Genomic DNA, 6,821 nt, shown 5'->3' with positions numbered 1-6,821 from the left:
CCATTGACACTTATTTAGGATTTTTAATGACTAGTGCACAATCTGGGGAAGCCACAGAGCATGTAATTGCACACTGCTTGAAGTGTTTTTTGTATATGGGTATAACAAAAATTATTACAACTGATAATGGCTCTGGATAGAGTAGTAAAGCATTTCAACTCTTTTGTACCCAATGGAAATTTGAACATAAAGACTAATATAAACTGCAAAACTTTACCACATTCACTACATTTATAGGTTTTTTCTGAGTGTGATTTTTTCCTCATGATTTCAAAGACTGCTGATTCATGCAAAGGCTTTACCATATTGATTACATTCATAAGTTTTCTCTCCAGTATGTGTTCTTTTATGCACTTGAAGACTGGTCTGTTGTGAAAAAGCTTCACCACATGGATTACATTCACAGGATTTCACTCCAATGTGTGTTCTTTTATATATTTGGAGACTATTGGCACATGTAAAGGCTTAACCACATTAATTTTATTCATTGGGTTTCTCTTTAGAATGTATTCTTTCAATAATACTCAACTTCATATGGAAAAAGAAAAAAAACAGGATAGCCAAAAGAATCCTGTACAATAAAACAACCTCTGGAGGCATCATGATCCCTGACTTCAAGCTCTACTATAGAGCTACAGTAATAAAAGCAGCTTGGTATTGACATAAAAACCGGCATAAAGACTAATGGAATTGAATTGAAGACCCTGACATTAACCCGCACACCTATGAACATATAATTTTTGACAAAAAGCCAAAAGTGTACAATGGAAAAAAGAAAGCATCTTCAACAAATGGTGCTGGCATAACTGGATATCAACGTGTAGAAGGCTGCAAATAGATCCATATCTGTCACCATGCACAAAACTTAAGTCCAAGTGGATCAAGGACCTCAACATAAATCCAGCTACTCTGAACCTGCTAGAAGAGAAAGTAGGAAGTAGTCTTGAATGCATTGGCATAGGGGATCACTTCCTAAATATAACACCAGTAGCACAGACACTGAGAGAAACAATCAACCAATGGGACCTCTTGAAACTAAGAAGCTTTTGTAGAAGAAAGGATACGGTCAAGAAGGCAAAGCGACAGCCTACACAATGGGAAAAGGTCTTAACCAACCCCACAACTGACAGAGGACTGATATTCAGAATATATAAGGAACTCAAGAAATTAGACATCAAAACGACCAACAGTCCAATTAAGAAATGGGCTATAGAACTAAACAGAGAATTCTCAACAGAGGAAACTCAAATGGCTGAAAGACATTTAAGGAATTGCTCAACATCCCTGATCATCAGGGAAATGCAAATCAAAACAACTCTGAGATACCACCTTATGCCTGTCAGTATCGCTAAGATCAAAAACACTGAAGACACTTTATGCTGGAGAGGATGTGGAACTAGGGGAACTCTCCTCCACTGCTGGTGGGAATGCAAGCTTGTACAACCACTTTGGAAATCAATATGGCGCTTTCTTAGAAACTTGGGAATCAATCTCACCCAAGATCCAGCTATACCATTCTTGGGCATATACCCAAGAAATGCTCAATCATCCCACAAGAGCACTTGCTCAGTGGTATGTTCATATCAGCACTGTTTGTAATAGCCAAAACCTGGAAACAACCTAGATGCCCTTCAACTGAAGAATGGATAAATAAATTGTGGCACATATACACAATGGAATACTACTCAGCAGAGAAAAACAATGACATCATGAGGTTTGCAGGCAAATGGATGGATCTAGAAAAAAAATCATCCTAAGTGAGGTAACCCAGACTCCGAAAGACAAATATGGTATGTACTCACTCATGGAGGATACTAGAGGTGGAACAAGGATGACTGGACTGCTACTCACATCACCAGGGAGGCTACCTGGAAAACAGGACCCCAAGAAAGACACGAGGATCGCCCAATGACAGAGAAATGGCTGAGATCTACATGAACAACCTGGACATGAGTGGGGATAATGAAGGGTGAAGGTCGAGGAAAAGAGAGCCTGTGGGAACGGGAGATCCCAGCTGGATCAAGAACAAAGAGGGAGAACAAGGAATAGGAGACCATGGTAAATGAAGACCACAAGAGAATAGGAAGAAACAAAGTGCTAGAGAGGCCCACAGAAATCCACAAAGATACCCCCACAATAGACTGCTAGCAACGGTCGAGAGACAGCCGGGACTGACCTACTCTGGTGAAGAGAAGGCCAAACACCCTAATAGTCGTGCCAGAAACCCCATCCAAGGACTGAGGAATCTGGATGCAGAGATCCACGGCTAGGCCCCGGGGGGGGGGGGTCCGGGAGTCTAATGAGCAAGAAAGAGGAGAGTTTATGTGAGCAAGAATTGTTGAAACCAAGGTTGGATAAAGCACAGGGACAAATAGCCAAATGAATGGAAACACATGAACTATGAACTAAAGACTGAGGGGCCCCCAACTGGATCAGGCCCTCTGAATAGGTGAGACAGTTGATTGGCTTGATCTGTTTGGGAAGCATCTAGGCAGTGGTACAGGGTCCTGTGCTCATTGCATGAGTTGGCTGTTAGAAACCTGGGGCTTATGCAGGGACGCTTAGCTCAGTCTGGGAGGAGGGGACTGGACCTGCCTGGACTAAGTCTACCAGGTCGATCTCAGTCCTCAGGGGAGGCTTTGCCCTGGAAAAGGTGGGAATGGGGAGTGGACTGGGGGGAAGAGAAGGGGAGCAGGAAGAGGGAGAACAAGGGAATCCGTGGCTGATATGTAGAACTGAATGATATTGTAAAATAAAATAAAAGAAAAAAATAGTAAAAGAAAAAAATTCAAGATGCTTTTCATAAAAGAAAGCTGCCATGCTTTGTAGGCCATATTAGAGCTCACTCCAATCTTCTTGGTCCTTTAGCTGAGGGTAATGCAATGGCTGATATGTTAACAAGGATAGTAGCCAAGTGGAATTGGCTCAACCGTCACATACTCTTCATCATCAAAATAGCAAAACTGTAAGAAAATAACTCGATCTTACCAAGGAAGCAGCTCGAAAAATAGTTAAATAATGTGGGGTATGTCCAAAATATTTTCTTGTCCCTCACTTAGGGGTAAACCATTGAGGTCTTCTTCCTAATCATCTATGGCAAATGGATTTCACTCATATTGCAGAATTTGGCAAATTAAAATATGTATATGTAACCATTGACACTTATTTAGGATTTTTAATGACTAGTGCACAATCTGGGGAAGCTACAAAGCACGTAATTATACACTGCTTGAAGTGTTTTTTGTATATAGGTATAACAAAAATTATTACAACTGATAATGGCTCTGGATAGAGTAGTAAAGCATTTCAACTCTTTTGTACCCAATGGAAAATTGAACATAAAACAGGTATTCCTTATAATCCTCAGGGACAAGCTATTGTAGAAAGTGCTCATAGCAGTCTTAAAATAAATACAGCTTCAAAAACTAAAAATAAAAATGGAAGAAATTTACCCTCAATCAACACATAATGCATTAAATCATGCTCTTTTATTCTGAATTTTTTGAATATGGATGTCTGTGAGCAGTCTGCCATGGATAGATTTTTGCACAGTGATACCCAAGAGACTTTTGCTCAAGTAAAATGGAAGTATCCCTGCTCAGGATTATGGAAGGTTCCCGATCCTGTGTTAATATAAGGTCGAGGACATGTTTCACAAAAGGAAAATGAAGCTTGGTGATTACTGGAGCATTTGGTAAGGAGCATGGAACTAAGGAAGGGCAGCTCCAATGACATTCCCATAGAGGAACTAGAATGAAAGTGACTGAATTAGTGTTTCAGAGGTTTTTTCACTGGTTAATGCAAAATGTAAGGAAATGGAGTTTGGAGCTATGCCACTTTTTGGCTTTATGGCTCCTTTGGGAAAATACTTTACATCACCTAATAGCTGTGTAAGATTTTTGCTGAGGGATTTACAGCTGTTCAATATGGTCATTTCACCCTCAGCCTGAAGCAAAGCTTTTCAGTAGAGCAAACCAGAAGTCCTGCTGTAACAGAAACATTTGTCTAAATTGAAGCACTTAGGGGAGCTATTATGAAGTGGGGTGAAGGGACAGCCTCTAGTTAAAAACCATTTACCACTGAGAGCGCATCTCTGCTGGTTCCAGAATGGCTGAAATAACTCAACAACTTTGGGGTGTGGCTTCATCCCAAGAATGTTACAGTCCCCTAGCAACAAGTGTTACAACTCCATAATAACAACACTCACTAAATCCCAGTGTTGTATATCAAAGCTGACTATAAACTCTGAACTTTAGAAATGATTTGTGTAATTCCTGTTGTGTTAAGAGAGTCTTTCTAATAGTGCTATAGTTTAAGTTTGGTAGAAATTGTTTAGTTGTTTGCTAAGTTAGATATATGCTAATAGATGATATAGACTGTCTTTAAGACATGTAGTAATAAGTATTAAAAAGTAAAAACATGTAGTATATTTGCTAAGGTAGTCCTATAATAAGCTTGTATAAAGTAAAGATGCTAGTTGCAAATGTAAGTTTAAATAAGAATGTAAGAAGTAAATATATAAGTATATTTGCTAAGGAGTTTCTTTAAGAATATTAGCTTGTAAGAAGCATAAATGAGTATATGTTGACATGTTATATGTGAGTTAGTAAAAAAGTGTAAATGTTGAGTGTGAGTGTATGCTTAATGTATATGTTGAAAAAGTGTAAATGTTTGAATGTGAGTCTATGCTTAATATATCAAGCTGGCAGTCTGAGCATTTTCAAAAGCTCCAGAAGCTGCTAAGATGCTAAGAATTGCAGACACTAGAACCTGTACGACAATCACAGAGAAGCATCTGCAACTGAGACCCATTGAAAAGTCAATGCCGCAAAGAAAAACCTGAGCTAGCAGCAAAATATGGCACAGTTTAAAATGCTACTGTAACTAAAGATGTCTTTGGCTGGAGAATGAAAGCTGCAGAGATGCTTGTTTGAACTAAAACTGTTAGCTGCAAAAAGTTTTTGGTTGTAAAACATTTCTTCATATTTGGAAGGCTGGTGCATAATTTATTATTTAAATTTCGGTACTTAAGAAATGAACAAAAGTGATTTCAATGCAATGGGATGACCTAGGAACTATTTTCTGGAATTATTTGTGTTAAAAAAAGTGACCTGTTTAAATGAAGAAATTTATTGTTTCTACCTGGGCTTGAGATGCAGTTTTGCATATACATATGTGCTCTATTAACTATGGTGATTCATGAAATGTGTTAAAAATGGAACTTTTAATGGAACTGTTTATGTAAAAATGGAAGCACTTATGAAACTGGTGTTGTATTTAAAGGGAAAAGTTTGGATTTTCTTTTAACTAGGTTCAAATTTTTGTTTAAAAAATTATAAAGAAAAGAGGGATTAGTGAGTGAATTAAGGTTGAGTGTATTGATAGTAATCCACCCTGGTTTGAAGTTAATGAAATATTTAAGTTTGATGTGAATACATCAGAAGTTTTTCCTATGTTCTTTTAGCAAGAAATTCAAATGGTTCTGTTAAAAGTTTGATTTGAGATGGAAGATTGACAGAATTGTAACTATGTATAGTGAAATTTGTTAACCTGTTGATGTTAATGATGAAACTAAGGGATTCTTTAAGTTTGCAAGTACATTAAGAGTTTTTCATTTAGAAAAGGCTGGATGCAGCTAAGACTGCTGTAGTCACCTTGGACCCAATCCAAAAAAGAAATGTCATCTTTATTATTCTCAATTCCCATACTGGAAGAAGTGACAGCTATGGAGATTGCTATGAACTATTAATGAGTTTTTTTTTTATATATATTAAGAAAAAGGGACCTTTGGGAGCCCATTTTCAGGTTTCCTAGTGGTTTTACTCAACAGGTCTGCATAGAGAGGATGATTGGACCATGGGTGTGAGTGCAGGTGTCTGAGATGGTCTGTACTGGGCTGTGCTGGGGGGATGTTTTTTGCTTCAACCCTTGGCATTTCTGTAAATACCCTAGGGCAGAGACAGTCAGGGCCTGTTGGAATAGGATCCAGGCCCTCTCAAGGTTATCCTGTATTTTCTATCTGTTTCTCCCCACTCTGAATCCTTCTATCTAATATTTTCTGCTGCTCCTACTCAAGAGCACTCTGAGGAAATGTGGGTTGGTGGGTAGCCCTCCCACAATTTGGGGAGGTTTAGGTAATGCTTGCCCTGCTGGAAGAAGTATGTCTCTGGGGGTGAACATGAGAATTCACATCCACACACCATTTCCAGTTCCTACTTTCACCTTCATCCCACAGATGGAAGATGTGAATTCTTAGCTTCCTGCTTTAGCTGCCATGTTTGACACTTGTTGCCATGCCACTTTCATGGTGATCCTGTGTCTTTCTGGACCCAAGAACCAACTGTTCCACAAGTTGACATAGTCATAATGTTTTATCACAGCAACAGAAAAGGCACTAATACACATCAAGTTTTATACCTGGATGCCTTAATTTCATGTAATTGAATAGAAATATGGAATAGAAAGGGTCTAGTTCATCATTTAAATTCATAGGTTTTTGTCCATATGAGTTTGAAGGGGCAAATAAAAAAAGAGGGACATCATAATGCTTGAACAGATTGGTGACACTTGTCAAATATTTTCTCGAGAGTAATCTTGTGTAAATGAATGTAAGTCTGTTGGGTAAAGATCTTACCAAACTCCTTATGGCCAGATTTCCCTCATTTTTTTTTTTTTTTTTTTTTTTTTTTTTTTAGGCTCTCAAAGACTACTATAAAATAAAAAGGCATTAACAGACAAATTACACATTAAGTTTCACTCTTGTATAAAGACTAACATAAACTGCAAAACTTTACCACATTCACTATATTTATAGGGTTTCA

This window comes from Peromyscus leucopus, chromosome 6, assembly GCF_004664715.2.
Source record: "Peromyscus leucopus breed LL Stock chromosome 6, UCI_PerLeu_2.1, whole genome shotgun sequence".
Taxonomy (NCBI): Eukaryota; Metazoa; Chordata; class Mammalia; order Rodentia; family Cricetidae; genus Peromyscus; species Peromyscus leucopus.
Note: the sequence above shows the minus strand (reverse complement) of the source record.